This window comes from Falco cherrug, chromosome 1 (genome assembly GCF_023634085.1).
Source record: "Falco cherrug isolate bFalChe1 chromosome 1, bFalChe1.pri, whole genome shotgun sequence".
NCBI lineage: Eukaryota > Metazoa > Chordata > Aves > Falconiformes > Falconidae > Falco > Falco cherrug.
The window spans coordinates 76,100,603-76,127,300 of record NC_073697.1 but is presented as its reverse complement, the minus strand read 5'-3'; the positions used below and the strand labels follow the sequence as shown (position 1 = coordinate 76,127,300).

Sequence of the window (26,698 nt, the reverse complement as noted above, 5' to 3'; positions counted from 1 at the left end):
CGGACAGACCCGAGGAAAACCCAGCTCCTGCCAGGGTTCTTGGGATACAGCCTGGCTCCTTCGCTGGACCCTGAGCCTCTTCCTCCTGGATGCTGAGGCAGAGCCTGCAGTGCCCAGCAGCTCTGCTCACACAGGTACCAAGACAGACTGCTGAAAAAGTGGAAAAGATGGAGGGCAAAATGGGAAGTGAGTCCAAAAGGAAAAACAGAGGGTAAGTACTGAAGAAAAATATCAGGGTCTCCTTGTCCTTGCTTTGTAATGGTAATACACAAACGAAAATTGGGTGAAAAATCAAGGGCAAGATGCACTGCCATTTTTTGCCAAGAAGAGGTGACTGCAGATCAGCCTAACAGCTACTGAAAATTTATCTAGCAATATTTTGTACGAGCTGAAGAAATGTATTTTTCTGGTTGTTGACTCTCTCATCTTGCATCGTATAGGCTTTAACTGCAAAGCGCAGAGCACGGGAGCTCCACTTTAGAAAGACAAAGCTCAGTTTAACCTCCTGCCCACAACCTGCAAATGAGAAAATGGGTTAAGCCAGTCCCACCGAACGGCAGAGCAGCCTCTGGGCCTAATCCAGAGCAAAGCAAACTGCTTTGCACCTTCCAGCATTACGCTGAGCTTTTGACAAAGTTTAAGTACACACTTTAAGTAACCTCACTGTGAATGAAACAGTCTACTCAACTAGATGCAAAAGCAATTCTGATTAAATAAATTTTAAAATCTAATATTTGCAATATTTTCTCACTGCAGCATGCAGACAGCATTGCCAGGTTTTGTTTCTGCAGGGAGCTTTCAGATGTGTTCTCTTTGTATCTATGCCCTCTGTGCTCCCTAGACTTTTTGCTGAATTCCTGGGAGTCCAGAAAGTGCAGTGTCCAGCAGGCTGCAGAAAAGGCTTGCTGAAATGGGATCTCTCCGAAGTGCTCTCAGGTACTTAGCAGTGAGCACAAGGGATCATCCATCTGTAATTTTGGTATTGCAGTGCTAATCCCAGTTTATAAGCAAGCATGTTACTCCATCCCTAGCATAACCTCAGGATTGTCAGAAAAATCAGTACTGGCCTGAGCAGTTTAGACTGGTATACAGAGAATCCATGCAGGCAGGGCTGAATCAGATTTGGGGTACACCTCTGCTCTGGCTTCAGGCCAAAGGGTGTGAACCAGTCCAAGTCCCACGGCTGCCTGAGTGCAGGACGGTGCTGACAAGCTCATCTGAGAGCCTGGGCTTGGGAGCTTGCGCAGAACCTCACCCCAACACTTCAAAATGGTCCAGAGATGCATGCGCTCCTCAGCAGCCACCCAGGAACAGACGTGTGGGAATATCTGCCGCTGGCTTTGAATAGGCAGGCCCATAACCACGGATGCATAAAAACTGTGCAGTGACCAAGCCTGATTCAGCTCTCCTGCTGGCAGTAGGATAATTAGTTACCCTTCAATCAGAAAGATGTCCATCCAAAAGGAAGTACGGCTGCAGCCCTGCTCTGGGCGGGTGTATTCTAGCCTGTGCTCCATCTGCTCCCTTGGGCAGTGCCTGTTTTGCCCCAGCCAGGAGACAAGCAGCGACCACCGCATCCAGTGCCGGTGCCTGTTCACGGAGCCCTGATGGGAGCCCAGGCACTGTTAGCAGCACCACGATGTCGATTTCCTGCGTAGGCGTAAACTTCACTCCTGGTTGCAGTTTGGATTTAATCTCTGCCAGCAAGTCATTGTATCAGAAGAGATCACGTTACCCTTTTCTGTGCCCTGATGCGTACAGCTACCACGGTCACCAGTGACTTTCATTCCGAGGTTCCCCAGCACCAAAGCTGGGCTGGCTCTGCTGACCAGGTCACTGTCCTCTGGCCACGGCCAAAGGGAGCACGCTGGCACGTGCTGCGGAAGTGCTGCAAGAGCAGCTTGTTTTCATGGGAGTAAGGACCAAACAGTTACGGATTTACAGGTGCACCACGGTTTTTGCAACATTCTGTCAGGTTTCCAGAAGGAAAACAGGGTTGCTTTGCACTCCAACACTCTGAAGTGAGGAAAAACAATATTTAGGAATGGTAGAAAATACAGTCTTTGAAAAGATAGCTAGAAATCAACATTTGGAAAGGAGGCTGATAATCCTGATTTAAATTAAGAACTGTGGTATCATCTGTTGCCACTGAAGTTTTGAGCCTTTGGAGTTCACCTCCTTCCCACAGATTAAAAGCCTTTTCTGGGGGAAGCAGAGATCCTTGCGTAGTCGCAGCCTCCAGAATCTCTCCAAGGAGCCCAGCGCATGGTCAGAGGGGGGTGATGTGGGAAAGAACCACAGGAGGGGTGGGTGGCAGCTTGAACACCTGCCACCTCCACACCCTTCTCCAACACTGTCCCCTCCTCTGCCCCACGCCCCCGTCCTGCCCCTCTACCTTCCCACTCAGCTCATGCTCTGCTGTGCTCCCGAGTGTCCCCCCTGCCAGCAGAGAGGGGTCTCAGGCAGCAAAGACAGAGTCTCTCTTAGCACGCTTCTTCCCAGGGTTCCAATGCCCTGTAAAAAGGCTTTCTTCAGCAAGGTGTCCAAGTATGTGGAAGCCCCTGCTGAACACCAGGCTTGCTGCAGAACACCGCCAAGAGCCTGTCAGCCTTCCTCCTCCAAGGTGAAAGGGAAGGATAAATGGCTTTATGAACAGATAAATCAACCAACTACACCAACCGGCAGCCAGCTGTATCAGCTGCACAAGCTACAGCGACATTCCTACCTCACATCCTGGGCTACCCTAAAGGGGATGTGACATGGATAAAACCCACAGGGATACGTATTTTGCCTTTTTTTTTTTTTAAAAAAAAAAGCACGTTACTCTGTTTAGCCTTATTCTTTATCAGTGCAAATTTTTATTTCAGTATCTGACACTGGAAGTCATTTTTAAGGAAATGCAGCCTGACTTCAAGGGTAAGCCAATTGCAGGAGGAACATCTGTACACACACTCTTGATGTGCACAGGAGTGGAAACCAGCAACCTGCTGTCCACATCAGGCAGGTGACTCCATTTCATACAGCTCACAGCCACATTACTTCAACTTATTATTGAGTAAAAACAAGAAGTGGTGTTAGAGGGCTGTGAACAGGAGGGTGATACGGACCTTTCAAACACCACTTTCACGTTTGATGTTGAAAGCAACAGAATTGTCTATTAACCAAGTGGGAATTTCATTCCTTATCTGTCCCACTATCTTCTTCTGTCTGATAAAAGCATGGTGAAATCTAACCCCTCATTAATGCATTTCATGCAACTGAATGCATTTGAACGTTGACAGCTGACAAACAAAAGCCCTGTTTTTCAAGAAGGCAGTTTAACAATAGCCCGTAATAAATACTTTTCTCCTACACAGAAATGCCAACGTGACTTCATTATAAAGCAGGGTGTTTGTCTTTAGGGGTGAAAGCATAATGCTGGCTTAGTGCTCATGCAATTCTTGCTTTCTGTGCTAAGACTCTCAGTTGACTAGCAGCAACCAGGATGGTGAGGTTTATGTAGACATCTCCAGCTACTGGGAGCTGGACCAGGACCAAAATCCCATTTTGTGTGGCCAGGAAAACATAACTACTGCTGAGTACGTGTGTATTGGAAAGGGTCTCTCTATGGGGCAAAGGATGTTACCTACTTCTAACATGCTTTCAGATCCTCCAAAGCAAATTTCCAGAATTTCACAATGACCTTCTCCTTAAGAACGTTCCCCCAGCGCGCTGAATGCACTCACCAAGTGACTGAAGCAGCCCCAGTAGTGGTGGCAGCACTCTAGATAACTGGGACTCATTTGCTGCTGAGTAACCATATTATCAGTGTCCAGAGAAGTGTGTTGTAGCAGCACTTTTTTTTTTTAACCAATCTTACAAGTAAGGAAATTTTGTCTTGAAAGAGCTGATAGCAGGAGGAATGTCTTTTGCATAAGGTAAAACCCAACAACAACGTTTAACTCTCATGCACCATCTGAAAAATTAAGTTCTCCTCATATTATTTTAATGAAGACGCTGGGCTTAGTATTAGAGAAGGGAATAGTTCTGTACATAACAGGCACCTGGCAAAGGACATATCCATTGACATATACAGGCATTATCCTAACAGGAAAGAAGTACTCCAAATGGCATGTAATTAGAGAAGGAGGATGCAGAGCCTAACCAGTCATTACTCTAACAGAAATTTGCCATAGCGTGTGATTAACCTAAGAAAGGCATGATGATGATCTCACCATGTCTGTTCTTGCCTCCTGGCTATCAGAAACACAACTATTGTGAATAAAGAGGCTGGCAGCTGAAACAGCTGTCGCCATGGCTTTTGAAAAAAAAAAGAAAAGAAAAAAAAACCCCACAAAAAACCCCAGTTAAAAATATCTTGCCTTCTTCCTGCCGCCACCTCAGCAGTTGCTTCCTGTTCCTTCACATTCTTACTGTGCTCCGCTGCTGTCTGTCATTGACAATAAGCAGTAAAAAGAACAGAATAATCTCCTTAGTAAACCGCCTCCTGCTAAACACCTTCTCAGCAGAACACGAGGAAGCGCCGTGTGCTGGGCCACGCGCTGTCTGATGGATTGGGGCCCTGCAGGAAACCAAACGGCTGCAGGTTGGAAGCCTTCGGCGTTCAGAAATAAAATCGGAGCGATTCAGTGGTATCTTTACAGTGCTGGTAAGGGCTCTTCTGAGGGCAATGACTCAAAGCTGTACATCCAGCTGAGGACTCTAACCTGCTCACCTCAGTCACACGAGCTTACGATGTGACTTCAGTGAAAGCTGTCATCTCAGACTCAGACTCTTTTTTCACTTGAGGCGACACGTTTCATTTTGTTGAATGTTTACCCTGGTGGAATTATCATAGAACCATTTAGGCTGGAAAAGACCTTTAAGATCATCAAGTCCAACTGGTAACCCAGGACTGCCAAGTCCATTATTATTGTTGAAGTGTACCAAACCAGAGACCAGCAACTCTCTAATTTTTTTTTTTTTAACTGATGAGGTGCTGCGTATGGGACATGGGGAAAGCAGATGGGCTAACCAAGCAGGGACAGGATGACACATCCTAAATGGCACTTTGCAAAGCCAGGAACAATGACACTTATCACATGCTGCAGATAATCAGTGACACCATCAATCTTTACATCCAGAAATGATGGAACAGCCTAACCGTGTACACAGCACTGCAGCCGTGTGAGGGCTTCCAGCCACTTGACCCTAACGAAGGCAAATGCTGGAGAAAAACTGTTGGTAAAATAGTACAACTATAAACCATGCCATGTCCTCCTCAGTCTCCACCCAGAGCTGACAGAAGGTATTGAAAGACACATCTGAGAAACCTCCCACACGATAGCTACTGCCACTGTGGCAGATATGATCAGGTAAAATTGAAAGAGATTGTTTTGCCTCTTGGCTTGAGAAAAAGAAGGTACTGGCATTGATACCAATCCCCAAACCTTACCTCACTAACTCTGAGTCCTGAAATTCATTATATAGTCAGAGAGCTCTTCAGGACAAAGAGAGGCACTTAAGTCTTCTCCATCCACTGTGTGGATGTGCTTGAACAAAGAGACTGCAGTGCTTTCACTGGGTGAAGAAGCCGACTCAGTCACCAAGTCACTCACTCAACACCTCTGCCTTCCTGCAGCAAAGAAAAACACCAACAGATGTGCTGTATGACAGCTTATTTTAGGAACAAGTCGTTATTTGCAGTCTATCCCACAGGTGTCTGATGGTAATAGCTTTTCAGAATTGCCCTTGCAGGCAGCCCAGGGGTGTAAAAATCTCTCGCGCTAACAGTCACAGGAACTGTCCTCCCTTCTGTTAGAATTGTCTCCTAACAATGGCTTATTCATAACACGTATTTTTATCCTTAGACTCAATGTGCTTCTATCCTTCCAGCTCTAACAAGGAGGACTAAAGTACCCAACTGCCTGCAGCTTTTCATACTATGTTTTAAATGGGGATTTTCACAGGCTTAAGAATAGTTACATTCTCTGCTTCTGAATTATTAAAACCAACAGTATTCATAAGACAAATCCTTATTTAGTATCTGAGACTTGGGAAGCCCCATCTATGTCAGAACCAAACTAAAACCAGAAATAGTTTCTCAAGACAGCAAACATTTAAGAGAGGGTAATGCAAAATCTGGACTTCAATAAAGCATGCTGGAAACTGAGACCCAGCTTAACTTATTTTGTAAGCTCTTTCAAAGCTAGTAATAATAACATTGGGAGTCAGTTACTGGAGTTGTCATAAGCTAAAGCTTTGCCTGTTTGCTATGGCACAGCTGTATCCACACCCTGGACCTCTCCCTTACCCATACACACAGACCTCTGCCAGGCCATGACGGCTCACACCAGCTAATGTGACACCCCCACTCCTGTCGAGGACTAGGATCTTCCAGAGCTAGAGTTCAAGGTTTACACTGAGCCTGATGCTGGACATTCTTCTTCTTCTCATTTCTTCTGCATTTAAGCCAGGCACATTCACATTTCCAGTTATCAGACAACTGAAGCAACACACGCTGTGGTGGAGGCACTGGTAAAAGACACTCAACTTTGACTTGAATCACTGTCCGTCAGGATGATTGCCAAATTTGTTAATGAGTATAATTAGCATTAATTAAAATGACAGCTCAAACAAGATCTATCACATCTGGGTTTAACAAAGTCGCAGGTTTACTGACTGCCTTGACCACCTGGCCGAGGCCAAACCAGACAGCCCCATGGGCGGCGTGACTGGCACTCACTGCAGCAGCTATCCCTCCAGCTCACCTTCATGTATGGTAAAGCTACAAGCTCCTCAAGCTACACACAGCTGCTTCACAAAAGCAAAACGTGCCCAAGCATTAAGGAAAAAAAATAAATATATATATATAAAAAGATGTGGCAGCCCCAAGCAATTACTGCGTTTATCACCTAACGCCCAGCTCCTCACATCAGGCTGCATTGCCTTTTACTCCCCTGTGGAACAGCTCTCCTTCCTTGAGGAAGCTGCCCTTCCTCAAACTGCCAGCATATTTAACCTGCGAATCTTGGAAGTGACCTGTGGTCAGGTGGTACCTTGCTAGAGCAGAGCTGTGAGTGAGCTGGGCTGTGTGATAGCTTTGTCCTTGTTTCTAAGTCAGCTGGAGTGAAAGCTGGCAGGGCATCAAAAAGGATCATTCACAGCTTAGGGCTTAATTACCGGACTTGCATGGAATGTAGATGTCTCACACGCAGAGGCATACTCAGAGTGAGAAAACACACGACAACCTTAGAGCCAATAAGAATATCCAGACAAGACGGTTTATTTCTACACGTGACCTTCTTGAAGATAAGCACTAGATACTTCAACCAGTCATCTGACAGCTGCGGATGCACGGTAGGCTTCCTACCAGAGTTCATTTTTATTGACATCCTAATCATGGATACAATTTGTATTACCACAAACAATGTGAATGTATTTGCAGACAGACATATACGCATAAAATTAAATACATGCTAACATAGAGGTAGTCATCTAGCCTAATCTGGGTGATTAAAGCTAGGTGCTGAAATCAAAGAAGTCTGATTTGCAATAGAAATACCAGTAAAGCCAGAGGGAGTCAAAAATTGCTCAAAATTTTTGAGAATACCATTTCTTTTGTCCTTGTTCTTATCCAAGAAATGCCAGAAGACCCTAACGTACTCTACCATTTTGCTGGATGCTACATGTGAGCACAGAGATGCTAAACAGTCACAGCTTAAGCAGCCAAGATAAAAAGCAGAGGTAGGAACCGGTACTTTTTCTGCCTCTTCTTTAGAAGCTAACACAGCTGAAGATGACAGAGAAAACTATGCAACAGTCAGTATCTAACGCCAGCAATTTAACTGCAGAACACCCTTCTCCTACATCTCATCATCGACTACCAAAAGCTCTTTGCAATCAGGAGCGTAAGAATCTGGCTTTAGAGATCCACCTCTGAAACATTAACAAAAACTATTCAAAGGACTGTCTCCCCTTGATGGATTACTGCCACACAGCAAGTCCTGCATCTATAAAGAGGTGAAGCAGACTGGTACCTCTGTTAAAGCACAAGCTAGAAAACCAAACAAGTGAGCAAAATACGCTGTTGTCAGAATTTGTGAAGGAAAAAAACCCCAAACCCCAAAAGCACCACCTTAAAGCTGAACAAGCAAAGGATGCTACTGACCTAGGAAGGCCATCTAACCAAGAAAAGAACTTGCAACCACTGCATATCTGTAAGTGTTCATACAAGGAGGTAAGCACTTTCAGAAAAGGCTCTGTTCATGCTCCTGCTCTTCAGAAAGCTCAGGCAGGGCATGGGATCAGATGGAGTATGAACATTTGACAACCGAGAGGAGGACATGCGGTGTGAGCAGGGCAGCAGGCATTGAGATACTGAGTAAGCGACTCGACTCAATTATCTTTTTTCTTCTTGCAGGTGAGCTGCTGCTTTGTAGAGAGCCAGGCTAACAATTCGTTCTGAATGACCCCTCCTATAAACCTGTAGCTTGTGTGCTTGAGCATCGGGACTCAGCAGACCAAGAACAAATGGAAGTAGTATGTGGACAGGGAGGCAGATTGGGTTAGAAGATCAAGTTAAGCCCAGGCTGTAGAGCTAGGAAACTAATGGCAATTTATCAAGTATTCCTTGTACAACCATATTATCAAAAACTCAGGCCCCACCCCAAAAAACTTGGCTGTTTCTGCGGTGAGGAGCCTGCACCTTCCCCTCCATCCCTGCTCAGCTGCTGGTCAGCACTGTCCACATTAACGACTGGAACTTGGTGCTCTCTGCCTCAGCTCTGTTCGCTCTGCTCCCTCATCTATTTATTAACAACTTTAAATTACAGGTGTGGGCAGCCACAGGAAAATGGCCGGGCTTGTTTGACTCCACGTCAACAGGAGAAAACCACTTTTGCAAATGCAGCCTGCCACAGGAGGTGGGTCACGAGCGAAAGATGTTTGGCTAGCACTGCAGATGGGCTGAAAAAATCTGCCAGCACCACCTCAAAACTCTCACCCTTTTTCTTTCTCAGGAGGACAGATTCTTTTCCCCTCGTGTGTAGGGGCTTTTAAAGGAAAAAAAGACACAATGTCTAGAAATTCCTTAGCCCCCTGCTCTTCTCTCCGGGTAGCAACTAGATTTGAATTGCTCAGCTGTTGAATGTCAAAGTTAGCATGCTTCAGTCCTACGTTTCTCCCACAAAATAAGAGAAGCAGACTAAATGCCGATCCCAGGAACACCAGCCTTTCTCCCCGAGGACTCAACAATTTTATTCCATTTATGAGGCTGACCTATCTCTACAACTGCTGAGTGAATTTTGGCCAGGTAAGAAGGCAGGAGGCGGTAAGAGATGAAGGGCAGAGCAGCTTTTTCAGGAAGAAGATGGAGAAGGTAGGTTGGTCGGTCCATGTGATACAGAAATTTGTTGGCCCTCTGCCTCCTGGACCTAGGCTTCAATGCTCTTCCAGCACTGACTCCCCATCTGTCTCTTACTGTGCTCCTTGCCAGACCATTCACAGCTTCATATAATTCAGGGCCAGGAAACTGCTCATAAGAAATGGACGTTTTTAAATCATGTTTTGCACCTTGGTATAGCATCATTTTGAAAGACAATTTTAACACTGCTTAAATACTTGTGATGCTGACCATGTTTGTACCTCTTGCTACCTCACATGGAATGCTCAGCTTGAACATCGTAAGCGCTGCTCTGTCTTTCCAAGACTCTGATGGGTATTTTTTCCCTTATTGCCTGATATTTTTTTTTAATTGGTTAAGTCTCTTTCAGTGGGTTGACTAACAGCAAACACTATTCAAAAAGCTGCTCTCTGACTACACAGAAAGTATTTTTCTGTATATAGGGACATAAGAAGCAAAAAAAGGAGAGCAAATAAGACTTAACTAAAAAAACCTGCCTATGTGCTGATGGGGAAAGCCCATTTTCCCCAAGATTGCCCTCTTTTCAGTCACAAACAGGAAACCCTCTCTCAAGAAAGGCAGCATTAGTCATTAAGTATATATGACTGATTAACCATTTCAACCGTCAGCAGTGAATAATTTCAAATCAAGATTAGGTGATTACAGGAGATTTAACTCTGTTAAATTCTGGTCATGGAGCTCAGCTCAGGAGCCCATGGATGAAATTCCACATGCCACACACAAAGTCAGCCTTCAAGAGGGGGAAGGAGAGATGGAAGTTCATTCAAGGGGTAATATATATTTTCATGCACATTTCTTCTTCAAAAAGCTCTCCAAAACTAAGCTAGAGGGTCCACCCCAAAACACGTTTAACTGTGTCTTTAACTCCACTGTGCAAAAGCTTAGCAGGAGCCACCATATGATCTGCTAGAAAACAGGTACTTCTACAGTCCTGTTTCCATTCAAGATGTGACAAGAAGAATCCCAAAAAGATTCAAAGAAGCTTCAGGAAGACTGCACAAAAGCGATCAGAAAACTCCTTTCTGCAACGAGACGCAGAACCGAGAAGGTCATGACAAGACCTGTTCAGTGTCTTTTTCTCTGTTGTTCTTAAATTCAGTGATAGGAAGCCACTGCAACAAACGATCGCATAGAAAACTCTGAGCTTGAAACCTTCTGCACAATGCATTGCATCCACGCAAAACACACTGGAGACATTCCGGCAGAAGCCCTGGAACGATCAAACTTTTAACTCTTGGGAGTTTATTATATAATCATAATATATAATTATTCATCATAATTATCTGCTGTTTAGGGTGGCAACATTTCTCTGTAGAAGCCAGGAGTGTTTCAGGAGCATCACCAAAGACTGTAGAGGACAAGGATTTCAAAGGGCATGCTACTGGCTGGGTGAAGTACCATGGCTAAATGTTCTGTCCATTCATCTCTACCTCGTCTGCCCTAAATTCATTCTGAGTCAGCTGCCTACGACAGAATGACTGAAAGGATGATGCTGTTTGGCTTCATGTCAGAACAGCAACTATGATGTTTGGAATAATTTCATATAAATTTACTAACTCTAGTTAGATACATCTGGTAAAAGGCCAAATTTATACCTCATATAAATTACAGCAGCTCCATTAATGGGGTTTGCATCAAAGGAATTGCAGCCTTTAACTGCAGGGTCAAATTTCAACCATCTAATTAAGTTTTTTTCTGAGTAGCACATTAGCTACTGACTCTGATGTGATTTTACAATAACAGGTGTGACTTTGATCGTCAACTAGTCGAACTCATGTGATGTTAAAGACTAATTTGATTGCTGAAGTTGGATTATAAAGCACATTGAAAAAGAAGGAAGGTTTCAACAGACAAAACATGAGACAAACAGAGGCTGAGTAACTGGGATTCATTAGTCACTAGAAGGCAGGCTCTGCTACTGGAGAAGCAACAACACATGGGTTGCCTTGGAGCATCCATACAGACGGAACTGATGAGTAACAGCAAGTAACACTTGTTACACAGCTCACTACTCGGGATCATAGTATTAGAAGCTTGCTTTCTTAGTAAATACTTAACAAAACTATTATTAGCTTTGTCCTCCTTTTACTTTATTTTCTTCTCCCAAGGCTTTTTGAGGAGTGGCTCAAGCAGACATTGTGTGGGCTCTATCACCTGCGTGTTTGGGTTTGCCACTGATAGGAACATCTGCTCACATTCCGGCAGGCACATTGATTTGGATATAGCAGACACATACTAATAGCCTGCATGCAGGAACCTAGCTGAAAAAACTCCCTGTGCTGTATCATTAATAAATTCAGTCCACCCATCTTCTTGTTAGGGAGCAAGTGTGAGTGTGCTTATTGTCCATCCCTTTGGCAAGCCTCCTGCCACCTTCCTGCCTCCCCCCAGCATGGAAAAATAATTCTAAAATAGGTCATTTTATATTAAAATACATTTTCCAAGCAATATTCCCCTGGGGCTCTTCATATGAAGAGCATCTTTTGAACTGGATAAATACTGTTCTGCTATTTCCCAATACCAAATGCACGTGTTTCTATGATAACGGCCAAGCATGGTCCAGCTGGAAGCAACTGTTAAAGTAAGCCGTTTAATACAAGAGTATTTCTGAGGGAAGGCTCCCAGGACTTGCGATAGGATATTACCTGCTTTTATTGCACTGTGAGTGGTGTAAGGTGGTCCCATAACCTGAAGTTTGAATTGTTCCTTTTAAGTTGTGGTGTACACTGAACCCAGCCAAAATGTAAAGACCCCTCTCCTCAAGAAAGGGCAGCCCATCTCTCTGTTAACAGTTTCTATGCCTGCTACACACAGAGGAAACCGCTTGTCCCTTCCATTTCTTACGCATCAAGCTAATTCAGACTTAAGCAATCAATAAAGGCTGGATTAATTCCTAAGTGTCAAAAGCACATGCAGCTGAATTGGTGAAGTTAATCCTTCTGTAATACCCATTTGTTAAAACCTTCCTCTGCATCTCCTGATGGAGCTTGCTTGACTTCTCAGGAAATGAACAGCTTTTACTCCTCAGTCATAGTTTCAGTGCATCCTCATGCATTTCTCACACCGTTAGCACATGGCCAAAACTACAGGCTGAATTTGGCCCCATGAGCCCTATGTTCTCCGGCATGAGCTAAACAACACAAATTCTGCACAGTTCTGATGTGAAGTGACCACGTGCAGGTATGGCTCTTCCAAGTCTATTCAGCCCTTGGTTGAGGCAGGTGACAGCACATTTGCTATTAGTAGTGTTCACTCTTATGGCATGAACAGGTTTATTTGAAGGACCAGAGAGCAGGCAGGGCCAAAAAGCCTAGTCCTTTACTGTGCCACACCACAGCCTGGGGTGACCCTTTGAAATATCACCTACCTTTTCTGTGAAAATGCCTTTGGTGCCACAACTAAGAATTGTCAAATGTTGCTACAGCTGCATTTGTACCTGGGATACTTGTCCCTGCAGACTGGATGGAAACTGGTGCATTACCTTTGGGTACTGAAACAGGGGATCTTGTAAGGCTGCTGCTTAGCCCGAGCAGAAATCTGGGTTCTCAAACTTATGCAGACCTTCATAACCTGTTTACTGGCTTTTAACAGATACTCCCTAATTATTAACCTCAAGGGGAAGATTAACATTTTCTTTTCATAAATATGGAGATGCCATGGTGTGCTGCAGCATTATAAAAGAAGTTCAGCACTTGTGAAATCCCAGCCTTTCAGGGTGGAATAATTCTGTCATTTTGTTTCCATACAGCTCTTCTCAGAGCATCATCTTTCTGACAAACATTTTATCACATTACTTTACCCCTTCCTACACCCCCCAGCATGCTTATTGTATTTTATCATTTTCCTAATGACTCATCTCTAAAGCAAAGTCTGTCAACTGTGTGAAGTTTTTAGTGAAACTGATGCTTCAGAGGAACAGAAGTGATATTAGTGACAGCGACCCTTTAGTTCATTAAACGTTAAGGGCTGATTATCCTTCCACATTTTCTAGCCTAAGGGCTAACTAACTCCCCAACAGCCAAACTATGTCTAGGAGAGCTGAGACGGGATGATTTATAGGACTTTCACACCTCTCTGCTTCCTGAAGTTGGGACCTGGTGGTATTTAGTTCGTTCCTCAGTGCCCAAAGGACATTCTAAAAGCTGCTCTGAATAGTAGCTCCACCAGCCTAAGAAAATGGGGACTTGCTAAAATGCAACAGTGCCCTGTCCACATCATCTTCTTTGCTAGAAGATTTTCTGCCTAGTTTGTTAGACTGACTTTCGAGGTACACTCTGCTGTTCGACCCTAGTTTTGGAAATACTCCGCAGTCCCAGATCTGGAGCCCTGTGGAAGGGAGGGCCTGTTCCCTCAGCACTCGGCAGCCACGCTGCCTTTTGGACTAAGATCCCACTGGCAACACACAGGAGGTAAAGCACCAATTCTTGGACTTCAAAGAGTTCTACAGTTTCCTTACTAAGGCAAAACAACTGCCCTAGAGTAGAAAAATCACTTCCAGTCAGTCTGTCTTTAGGTTAAGGGACTCTGCTCACCCCCAAGCTGACAGATGCCACGTTTCTCTCATACAAACCATGCTCGAGCTCTACCCTCCACCAACAGGAACACTCATCTCTTCCCAAAACCACGTAAAATCAGATTAGCAACCAGTCTACTGTTCTCTTCCTTTCCTGTTCCACCCAGGAAAAAATCCATCCGTCTGAAACTTATGCCCAACCACATATTTTTTTTTGCACACAGATATCAAATTAATTTACTCCTGTTCATGCAAATTTAAAGTAACATCAGATTCCTTTGTTATCCTGTGTTGGATATTCCCACTGTTTCCATGATAACACCTTGATTGATTTTCTCACTTTTCTAGTGTTTTTTTCCATGGAGCACCAAGTCTAGCCTTGCATGTAAAAAGGGGGCCTGGAGCCACTGGAGAATTTCTGAATTAAATCTTCACTGTCATCATTTGAGAGAAGCCATTGCTTTTTATAGTATCCTTTTAAGAGCAGTCATAATGTAGCATAGTATTTGTGTCCTCTATTTGAATTTGTTGTCTTTTTGCATGAAGAGCAGTAAAAATAATTGCACAGCACCTTGTTTCATTTTGCCTTTTTTTTTTATTGAGTTCCCTTTTGAAAACTGAGCCATTTGTTTGTTTGCACATTAGCATCACTGGGAAAGAGATTTTCACCACTAGAATGCAATCTGTGATCCTGATCACAGTAACCAGTATTTGCTCAACTTTCTCCAAACGAAGAGGAAAACCACCTATGCATATAGAAAGCCATCCTGTTCTTCAGGACAACACACCAACTGGTGATAATGGTATGATAATTGTGAAGAGCTGACACTATTAATTACCATCACCAGCAGACTATCAAGAAACAGGTGCCAGAAAATTCAAGCAAACACTGATTACTTTCCAAGAGTTTTAGGAACACCTGGTCCATTTAGCAGGGGAAAAAAAAATGGTCAGAAAAAAGGGCAAATCATATGATCTGCCTTTCCAAAGCTGAATGTTTGGTCACTACTTTCTGCCTATGATTGGTATGTTGTTTTTTCAGACAATAAGAATACATTACCTCTGACTGCAGGCCCTTTTCAAGCATCCTTTCCTACACTTGTTACTGCTGTCCTAATCTATGCTTCAGCTGAACAAATACATAGTTGTAGCTACCTGAACTACTGAGGTAGCTTCGTTAACTCTTGCTAGGCTAGCTAGTAGCTACCAGCCCTTCACGGTACACTGCTCTTCCCCCCATTTGTGGGTGCATGTGCATTAACGTATAGGCACACAAATGAGAGTGCATACATTATTCTTATGTAGCTACAATCAATCTGTAGACAGTATGAATGATATTAAGTTCAGCAATGCTTCTGCTTCCTGGATCAGAAGTTCACCAGACCACAATGAAGATTGCTGTCTAGCCATGTGCTGCATTGAGTTTCCTCCCTTAGTAGTGACTGTGAGTGTGACCTGAGAGAGAGAAGAAATATCTCAGTTCAGAATACACTCTTCTTATGATCCTGTTCTAAAAAAAAATTCTTGTCTACTGCCTCAGCAGAATATTTTCATTTCCAAGGCTAGACAACAGTGATAAAACCCAGCTCGGAAAATGAATAGTTATCATTTGCCAAGTGATAAAAGTTTAAAGTCTCAGCTCAGAGCTGGTCTCCACTATGTTAGCTACAGCTACTAATAATACGTAGAAATGCTAACAGTACAGATAACAATAGTTTAACAAAGCACTGGGGTGTCTGTTTGTGCCCCCTCGATTAAATCCTCCTTGTCCTTCTAAGTGAACTGCTTTTAATGGGAGGAATGCAGACAAGGAAGTGAGCAAACTCGCCTGTTATTACCACATTTTACTAATGTATAATAAATATAGTAAGATGAATGTCAAAAGTAATGGGTGTTGCTAACAATTGCAACCACAGCTGTAATGGATGCAGACTCTTGTTCCTGGATCATTTAAAAATAAATAAATGACAGGATCTCCCTGGATGTCTGGTTGATACCAGCTGTGGTACTAAGTTTTCTAACACAGGATCACGGAGTTACAGATCAGGGGGGCGGGGGAAAGCAAGAATTCACTCTGTCCTCTGTGGACATGTCTGTAGCACCCTGACCGAAATTTTTACAGCAATTTATTATAATATTTGTGATTGTTGGCATTCTTCCCTCCACTTAATTTTATTTTCCCCAAGTACGCGTGTCTACTGCTGACCAAGGACAAATTGAGGCAAAATGCTATTATGCTGGTTCTTAGTCATTACTCCCTTGGTCTCCACCTTTCCCTTTGTCTCTCTCCCCCACACCCTGCATGGAGTTGCAAGTGTTGGCAGTGTGCTTTTTCACTATTTACTCAGCAGCGTGCTGACACCTCTGCCCTTCCAGACCTGCTGCCAGTTTACAAACGTGAACTCTCAGCCATAGACTCCAAGAAACAAATCACTCAACTTTAATAAGTAACTGATAATCTGTGATTAATTTAACTACTACATGTGTTTGTTTCTATAGAACTGTTACTGAGTTCAAAGTCCATGTATAGAATAAAACAGATTATACACAGCCCTCTTCTATTTTTACTATTTGCAGAAGTAAACTGTGCTCAGACATGCTCTCAAAGGCTTTTCCTACTGGAACATAATTAAATTTCATTCAGAACATACCCAGATCTTGTTTTCCCCCAGTAGATATTAACAATCTTTGTTTTATTCTGACTCTCAAGAAGATTACGTTTACCTAAATGATCCAATGTAAAAGACCAACCACTGGATCCGGTTAGACCTCTTGTCACTTAGTACTGAGGCTTACAATTAGGGCACCCAATTTGTATCCAAGGTTAATACAGAAACAATCCTGGGCTACTTTTGTTACCTTTCTACTTTTCCATAATAATGTCTAAGTACTGCCAGTAACAACACAACCAATTTTAAAGAATTTAGCACAAATAGAACCAGTTCATAACCCTGTAGGGCAGGTATGAAAGTTTTATCAGCTATGAAGTCATTACATGCCATTAGACAATATCAGCTTTTAACACAGAATTGCTCTTAAATCCACAAAAGCAATAGATTCAGCCTATGCCCTACCTTAGCCTTTAATGTGTGAGTTACATAGAAATGATGTGCTGCTAGAAGCACAGTCATCCAACTTACAAAATTTTGCTTTGTTTGTAGCTGTAAGACTGTGAGCAGCTTGCTTTTACTCCTACATCAGTGACGATTTCACAGACAGTTCTTAATATAACCAGCTTCTCCTTAGCTTTGGCTGCATGTGGCAGAGAGGGTTTATGTTGTTAAAAATAAAGGTGGCAGTAACAGTTGTAGGACCCAAATCTGACAAATTTTACTACTGCAAACATATTTTGCTAACGATATCTGCCTAACTCTAACCTAGCACTTGCTGGACTGTCTTCAGCTGATGCTGTAAGTTTGAGACTTATAAAAACACTGCCTTCTGTCTGTCCTGGCCTTGTAAGATTAATTAAAAGCCATCGTTCTTAATGCCGGGCTGACCCTGGTTGGGCATCAAGATCCAAAAATATGTAAGTTTTGGGACCAGTCACCCTATGAAAACGTATGCATACTCTTCTGATTGTAAAAGGAGTTGAAGAGAAGATGCAACCCTAAGAAGGGAAAACATATGTTGAAAAGACTCAGGAGACATCAGCCCAGTTTGGAGGAGGGAAACTGAGTCTCAATGGATGGGGAACAGTATCTCGCAGATAATAAACTTTCAAAATTTCAGAGAGGAGGGGAGGGGGAATATGCAATTATATAAACAATTCCTAAGATGCTGACACCAGCCTGTAAAAAATTCACCACAATTCTTAAGCTCATAGGGTTATTCTAGTCAATCAGATGTGATATCAGCAATGATTTTTAGACCTTTTAAGGGTTGTTTATACTTAGTGCAATCTTTTGTATAGACATATTCCCAGGGACTTGAAAAGAAAAACAAAAAATTATTGTGCAATTTCAAGAAAGCTCTTTGTCCTAACACTTGTCATTACACAATCAGAATGGACTTTTTCTTAATTTTAACACTTTGAAGACAATTAGGTAATTTGAAAGGCTGAAACCTGCTATCTTCATTCACGCAAACAAACCTTACTCACAAGGATCATGACCTCACTTCATGGGATGGTCTGCATGTACAGGTGAGGTCTTTAATTTTTGGACCTTTCTTACATCACCCTCCCTCAGTGTGCATTAAGCTTGTAGACAGGGCATGTCAAGCGTGGTTACAAAAAACACTGTTCCTCCCCCTCCAAAAAAACCCCAAATAAAAACACCCCAAAACAAAACACAAAAGGAAAATAATAAAATCAAGAAAAGAGCCTTCTTCAAAGAACTTTATTATTTTGTACCATCTCCAACAGCAGGTGCCTTCAGACTACTCAATCTCATCCTTTCAGCCCCTTTCAAGCTGCTACATGCTATTGGAAAACTGGACATTATCTTGTCAAAGCCACCTACTTCTGGCCCATACTCTCAAACTTTGTTCTTTCTAAAGACAGCTATAAAGCCAGGCTTAAACACACTCCAGATTAAGTAAAACTCACAAAATTCCATTTGAATATAACGACAACATATGTATCAGCCTAGACATCACACCCAGCAGTAGGATTTACAATTCTGCAAGACAGAAAGCAAAACTTTCTCCCTTGCCAACACTCGAGGCACAGCTGAACAAAAGCAGTTACAAAACCGATTCACTGTAATGGGCACTTTCAGTTTGCAGTTTGTGTAACTCAGCATAACTTCTCCCCCAATAAACATCAAATAACTTTAAGGTCATCTGCAGCCCATGCTACCACGACAGACAGGCAGTTTTAGCGTGGAGGTCCCAGGAAAAAGCTCAGCTTACTTCTAGGGGGAGAAACACCAGAGCTCTACCACCATTCCCCAGCTGAAGATTCCCTGGAAGTAAAGCGATAGGAGGAGAGAAAAATCCATATAATATAGGCAGATCCAAAGCCGTGCGTATAGGAAGATTTAATTTAAATGCCCCCTACAGGACAGGCAACTGGCTTCTGAGGAAACCCTGGCTCGCCAAGAACTGCAGGGATCACTGCATGCAGCTAACGGGAGAGAAGTTCCCACCGTGTAGTCGTGGGAAAGAGGAGTTTGTACCGTTGGGTGAATAGACAGGGGAATACTGAGCACGAGGTTATTATCTCCACACGTGACGTTAATGAGAGTCTTCCTGGAATCTACTGTGCAGTGCTGGTGGCCAGCAAGGCCAGCGGCGGGGGGCTTGGAGAAGAGCAGCCAAGCCCCTTCTCCTGGGGAGCATCTGCATTCTAGGGAGAGACCCAAGGAACACGGTCTATTTATCTCATCAGAGACAACCTTAAGTGGCTATTTAATTACTACCCTTAAATACTTGAGCACGGAGAGATGATCTGAGACTAGATAGCTATTTAATCTGACAGACAAAAGACATTACAAGATCCAGTTGCTAGAAGATGAAGTCAGAAGAGTTCAAAGTGGGGAAAAAAGATGCCAACAACGTTTAACAATGAGATTAACAATCAGAGCCAATTATCCAGGAATGTAGTCAATCCCCCGTTGGTGGAAGTCATTAAATCAAGACTGAAGAGGCCGGTGGGCTGGCCCTGGGGCTCCCTGCGGAACAGAATAGCCTGTGCTTTACATTACAGAAGAGACTATGGGATCATGGTAATTCTTTGTGACTCTAACAAACTGGCCAGCAGCATCGTTACCTTCTCCCGAGAAAAAGAGAAGGATAAAGGGGGAAAGTATTAACACAGCCAAGGCTTGCGTGGGGCACAAGAAGCGGGCTGAGGGCGGACAATACAAGCCACAGGCCGGGAGCGGGCAAGACCACCCGCAGCGCCGCCACCACCCCGGCAGGAGGAGAGGGCCCGCCCGGGACCCCAGCCCCGGCGGCTGCAGCCGGCAGCGCAGCTCCCACACGGGCGGTCACGGCCGGCCGAGCCGCCACATCCCGGCGCGGCGCTCCCAGGCCGGGCTCCGGCAGCCCCGGGGAGAGCCCTGCGGCGGCACATCGCTACACCCGCACGCCTCTCGCCGTGCGGCTTCACCCCGCCGAGGCGGCGGGAGCGGGCGGACCCCGGGGGACGCCCCTTGGCCGCGAACCCCAGCCGGGGCGGCACAAAGCGGGGGGCCGGGGCAGCCCCCCGCGGCGGCGGCGGCCTCCGGGACACCTTCCGCGCTGCGACACCGCGGCCGCCGACACGTTGCCGTGGCGACCGCGCCGCTGCCGCGGCGACCGCGCCGCGCATCCCCCCGGCCCGGCCCGCCGCAGTCCCCCGGCCCGGCGCGGTGGGGCACCTGGTTTTCATTTTTTAAGTTTTCCGCGCTCCCGGACACGCAGGAGCCGAAACCACTTCCAAGCGCCGGGAAAAATCAGCAGCGGGTCAGCGAGGCCCCTCGGACCTGGCCCGGCCCGGCCGCCCCCCGCCCCCGGGGTCTCCGCTCGGCGGGGCGGCCGCAGCCCCCGCCCGCCGCGGGGGGGTCACCGCCCCCCGGGCCGCGCTACCGGGCACGGCTCGGCTCGCCCGGCACCCCCGCGCCGGGCCAGGCCGGCACAGCGAGGCAGCCCCCGCCCCGCCACCCCGCCGGCACCTGTCCCCGCACCGACACCGCTTCTCGCCGGCGCCGAAAAAACTTGCCGGGGGAGCATGTGCGGAGGTGCTCGCCCCCCCCCGCGCCCCTTACCTCCGCGGCGGAGCCCGGGGAGCCGCGGGCACGCCGCCGCCGCGGGCAGGGATGACCTTGCGGAGAAATTCATCATCCGGGCAGGAAAACAAGCCCTTCCTCGGGCCGTGCAGCGCGGGAGGAGGGCGGGCGAGCGGAGGGAGGAGGGCTCCGCGGTGGCGGACCGCCCCGCCGCGGGGGCAGGAGGGACGCGATTCGTGCCGACTGCGGAGGGGCCGCGGGGGGCTGGGGCAGCCCGGCCCCGGCCAGCCCCCGCCGCCGCCCGGGGAGCCGTGGGAGCGGGCGCCTCCCAGCCTCCCGCCGCTGCGGCTGTCGGCGGCTTGGGGAGGCGGCTGCGGCGCCGGGCCGGGGCCGGGCTCCCCCCCGCGGCCTCAGGGAGCGCGGGGCAGCCCCCGGGGGCGCACCTCGCCCCCCCGCACCCCGCTCAGCCCCCGCACCCCGCCTCAGGCCCTCCCAGGTGCGGCGGCCGCGGGGCACGTACCTGCTTCCCGGGAGGCACCGCCGGCTGCCACCAGCCCCGCCAGGGCCTCGCCCGGCTTTTGTAGCCCGGGCGCTGGGGTCTCCTGCCCTCCGTCAGGCGCTGGGGGCCCGCGGGCCCCTCGGCAGCCCCCCGGCAGCGCTCGGCACCCCCAGAGCCCCGACGGTGCAACGGGGCTGGCGCCGCATCGCCTCCGCCGCCAGCCGGCGCTTCCCAGCTCCCCAGCCAAGCCTACAGGCTCAGCTGCTCCGCGGCGGAAGGGCTGGACCCGCACCCCCCGAACCCGCCGGCTCCATCCACCCTGGCCAGCCGAGGCGGAGCGCCTGCACCCGGACAGGCACCGCACCCACCGGCCGCTTGCGGGGTTGGACAGATTTCCATGGGGAATTGCGGTGTATGCGAATGCCGATCGGCTCTTGTCACGCTGTCGGTTTGGGTGGTTGTGTTTGATAGGCAAACCTGACTTTCTGTACGAAGCGCTGCCCTGTTTGCCTGCAAAAAAAAAAAAAAAAAATGGATCCAAGCACAAATATTAGCAGCAAAAGACATTTTGGGTTAGGACTCGGTTGTCTGGAAGCCTTTGAACTAATTTCAGTTTATTCCCACCCGTGTGGAATTTTCTCTCTCTCTGCTGCAATCGCAGAAAATGGTTCTGCAGTGCCCAGAGATTCAAGTCAAGTACAGGTTTTCAACCGGGAAGATTTTAACTCTTCTACCTTCCTTTAGGGATAAATAGCATCAGGATTTCCAAAACTATAGGACAAGCTGTGAGAACTCTGCTGGAATATGAAAAAGATTGAGGGGGAAAAAGAACAGTTGACTAAAGGACCTAAGAAAATATATTTTTATTTAATCACTAATCATCGTAAATATCAGTGAATCCTATTCCCTTGATCCATATGAGTGTACCCATATTTTTTCACTGCTCTGCAAAACACCTTCAGGCTTAGTTATTGATCCTAAATATCTTTGACTCATGGGTTAAGCGATCATGAAAAATGTCTTACATTTCCTACTGTGTCATCTGTAATTTCTTCCCCAACACTGGCCACTAAGATCAGCACATATTTATGTAACAGCAATTCCTGAATGTGGCTTTCAGACAGTTACTTAACCATGGAAAATGTAAGAGATGTTTTCAATATTCACCAACAATAAATACTTTTTTACATGTACCAGAACCAAAATGGCAGTAATCTTAAGAGCCTGAACATCTCAAGCAGATGGGAACCTCACTGGAGGGTGGGTAGTGTGGAGAGAGCGTCAAACCTTACCAGGAAAAGGAAAACATTTACAGCACTAGTGCAGGCAGGGGTTCCCGGCAGCTCTTCTTTACTTCATTCTCTTCCACGATCTTGCTGCATTGTTGGTGCTCTGGAGGGCTGTATAGCCTGGCCCTCATCCTGCTCGTGTCTGAATCAGGAATACAGGTTGGCAAAGTCAGTATTCAACTCCTCTTCATTATTCTGCTAAATGACCTACTTTTAAAGAAACATTGCCAAACTTCCTAGAATTAATCCTGCTTCCATTAACATTACTACACTGAAACTTCCCCTTTTTCGATAAAGAAGAAGAAAGGCTGGATGATGCAATTTCCTTTTGTCAGCTATTGTACTTTTACGATGAGGTAGCCATAGGCACTTGCAGATCTTGCCACTGCAAGGACTTCACGGGACTTCAGGGACTGCTCAGTGAGGGACAGCCGCAATTAGTGTAGTTTTCCTAAACTTTTCTAAACATAGAGTTCCTTATCTGGATTCTTGAAAGACACCCTTTCTGATAATAATACCCCCCTTAGCCTGAGATACTAGAATTGCAGTCTTGTTAACCAGTTAATTCTGCAAGCTAGCCAAGCTTCTTGATTCCTTTAATGTAGCTTTAACACCCCACTGCCATCTTTTCCTTTCTGTGTCTTTCTCCTCCTGTCCAAGTTACTGAGAAATATTAACACTATTCCCTTCGACAGCCATCATCCCTGCGCAGGAAGAAATAACCTGCCGCAGAAAGGTAAGAATCAGGCTTGTCTCTAGGCAGCCCTTATTTGGCTCTGAAATCATTTGCAAAGCAAGGGATTTCAACTCTTTTAGTATCCATAGCTATTACTTTCCTCTTCTTTGGAAAACAACTTTGAGATTAATTGAAATGGAAATATGGTAGGATTTTCAAAGGTATGTAAGGTATGACAAGGCTGTCAAGCCTTGAAAGTCACAGCAATTAAGAGTCATATACATTCAGCTGGAAAGACTGGGAAGCTTTTCTATGGGCTATTGTGCCCTTCCTATTTTAGGGTTGTGAAGCACCTTCAGAGCATGCGGAGGACTCAGGCCCAGCATCTGCAGGAAGGGAGCAACTGTAATTCTGAAGCAAAAAAGAGAGGGGTTGGGAGCTTTGTTTGCTCCAAGCCCCTCCATGCCCATGCACTTCACAACTGGTGCCCAAATATTTTCCTGCCAAGTTCAGATAAACATTTCCTTCTGTCTGTACAGAATTACTGAGAACCTGCATGCTGCTCTCAGCAGCCATAGCTGAGCACTCGAGCTACTTGTCTGGTGGACAAGGAAATCCAACAGGAACAAAGAAGTAATGTGACTGAAATACAGCTCAACTAATAATCTTTTCCCCATGCCCGGTAGGCCATGGATGCCTTTGTTTCCAAATGCAATGATGACCTAGGAGAAGAGGCTAAGAAGAGGCATCAAAGAGACTCAGATCATTACAGAAATTGGTTAAGGTGATGAAGTGTACACATGCACTCTGGGCATGGTCACTTTATTTATGAACTCTTCTCATGTACCTGTTTTTTCTCCTATGTCCTTTTCCCTGAACCACAGCCTACCATAGAATGGCTTCATTTGATACCTCACGCAATATTGGTACTAAAGACCTCTAAACCATTTTCCAAACCCTGTTATGAGCTCTGAACATCACTACCTGCTGTTAGGATAGTCTAAAGAAGTCATCATAACTCAACACACCAATGTGTCACCCTATCAATGCAAACCCCGTATTTAGATTATTCTGGTTTATTTGAGTTTTTAACTCATTCACTTGATCACCTGAGTCATGGCCACTTTACTACTATTTTCCCCCGTCCTTTTGTCTGTTTCAATCTCCAGCTATATACATTTGTTTCACATTAACTTTTTGTAGGTCTTAATGCAGAAAGGCACTCGTACTGAGGGCAGCACACAGATGGTTGCTTAGCTTTAAGCATTGTGCTTAGCACTTACTAAAGTCAGTGGAACAGGCTTAAAATTAAGTGTGTGCATAGGTCTCAATAATGTCGAGAATAATAAAGAATTAAACCTTTTAAACTTGCTAGTATTGACCAGAGTGAAAGCATAAATTTAACTGTGGAGGGATTATCTTTTGATATGTATTAGTCCAGAGCTCATGGCAACAGGAGCCTGGATTTTCTAGGAGCTGCCAGAATACAATTAACTGTCACAAATGACAACCACACTTCTGCAGTGCCTTTGAAGGCTCTTTTAGAATGTTTAAAAATCTCATCTTCAAACTATATCACCATCTGGCTCAAAGAAAGTAAGTTACTTACTGTAGTTGAAAAAAGAGGCAATGACTTTTTAAAATAAGTAGTGGTATAACATGTTGAGAAGGTGTGTAATTGGCCTAAATTGGTGTAGTTTTGCTTACTTCAGTAGTGATACACAAATTTACATTGGTGTGGATGAGGCCTGTTGTTTACTGCACTGCTTCTACCATATTTCTCAATATATTTTCAGTTTTGATGACGTTGGTACCAACTTTAAATTCTATAGAAGCTTTTTTTTTTTTTTTTAATGCAGTATCTTTCATGTCTTCTTTAGGCAAAGTAGTTAAGGGTACTTCAAAAAGTAAATAAAAGCAAAACATTTCCCTAGCAAAACTCCAGTTGAAGATGGAACTGAAAACAGCAATGAAGAGCAAACTTGTGAATACAATCATTTAGCATTTGTATTTTTGTGAAGGCACTTACACCTTTGCTTCCCATTAACATGAAAAACAAGTGAATGACTGGATGAACAAGTTCATTTGGGACTGGGAGCTGAGCCAGAAAAGGTACGAGTCCTCTGGCGTGATAGCTGCGGTGAGCAGCTGCACCATTAGAGACAAACGTGTCAGGGAAGAAAACAACACATGAGGTGACGTGGTGCGTGTGTTTTGTGATCATGCACTTTCTGTATAACCAGAAGAGCAGAGCAAATATTCGTTCCACATGTTAACAGCATCTCCCTCTCCCTTTACCTCTCACGTACCTAATGGGCTGTACTGGGCATCTCACAAATGGATGTGCTGTTCAGCCACGGTAATAACACTCCTGGAACATTGGGCTGATAACACAGGCTGGAACTGGCGCTGATAACACAGTTTATGGCCAGAAAGAACAGGTTCTGTTGTTATATTTCCTTTAAGAATGTTTCGCTTAAACTTTATGGTCTTTATAAAAATAAAAAGGGATATAAAGAAACCCGCATGGAACAAATAGTATGCTATTATGAGTGAACTCAGTATTTGGGGTGGTTTTCCATTTCATGGTAGCTCAAAACTGCCATGAATCCAGACACTAGTTGCTGTACCTCAGGCAGCTATGTCAAATTTCAGTTGAAAATATGTAAGGGTGTGACTTTCTACAGTGCTGTGAAAACATCTTTGGCCCTCACCAGGCACCTCTTGACAGTATTTGCTTCTGACTGTGCTGTGGCGGTCCTCATGGGGAACTTCAACCACCCCAATATGTACAGGAGGGACAGCACAGCAGGGCATGGGCAATTCTGGGCATTCTTGCAGTGCATCAACTTCTTTATTCAAGTGACAGAGGAGCCGATGAATGGTTCTTGCTGGACCTCATACCCACCAACAAAGAGGAGCTCACTGGGACTGTGAAGGTCAAAGGCAGCCTTGGCTGCAGTGGCAAAGAGATGGTGTAGTCTGGGGTCCTGAAGAGAGGGAGAATGGTATAAAGCAAGGTCACAACACTGGACTTCAGGAGAGCAGAGTTTGACACTGTCAAAGATCTGGTAGTAGAATCCCACGGGGTAAAGCCATGGAGGGAGGAGGGGCCCACGAAAGCTGGTTAATATTCAAGCATCACCTCCTCCAAGCTCAAGAGCAGTCCATCCCAATGAGGAGGAAGTCAGGCAGAACGCCAGGAGGTGTGCATGGATGAACAAGGAGCTTCTTGCCAAGTTCAGACACAGAAAGGAAGCATACAGAGGAAGGAAGCAAGGACGGGTAACCTGACAGGAATACAGATACACTGTCAGAACATCCAGGGGGGAAGTTAAGACAGCTAAAGCTCAGCTGGAATTGAATCTGGCTAGGAATGTCAAAAACAACAAGAAAGGCTTCTACGGGCACATAGGTAACAAAAAGACAACTAGGGAAAATGTGGGTCCATTGCTGAACGAGATGGGGGACCTGGTTACACAGGACATGGAAAAGGCTGTAAGGATGCCTTCTTCACCTCAGTCTTTACTAACAAGACTGTCCTTCAGAAATCCCAGGTCCCAGAGACCAGAGGAAGTCTGGACCAAGGAAGACAGTGTCGGTGGATGAAGATCAGGTTAGATAATGCTTAAGCAGAGTGGACATACACAAGTCCATGGGCCCTG

At 45.5% G+C, this 26,698-nt stretch overlaps 1 protein-coding gene across 6 annotated transcripts in view; it reads right to left on the bottom strand.

Moving 5' to 3' along the window:
- GPRIN3 (GPRIN family member 3) overlaps positions 1–26,698 on the bottom strand; it is a 51,632-nt gene that overhangs the window by 11,586 nt on the left and 13,348 nt on the right. The window contains exons 3-4 of one of the 6 annotated variants that reach the window (XM_055712295.1): positions 22,361–22,499; positions 21,437–21,578 (exon numbers count right to left, since the gene is read on the bottom strand). The gene's annotated coding sequence lies outside the window, so the exon portion shown is untranslated. Of the gene's footprint in view, positions 1–5,434; positions 5,615–20,608; positions 20,937–21,089; positions 21,392–21,436; positions 21,579–22,360; positions 22,795–26,698 lie in introns of those variants that run through there. The other 5 variants (XM_027801673.2, XM_055712318.1, XM_055712312.1 and 2 more) reach the window with 5 other exon arrangements.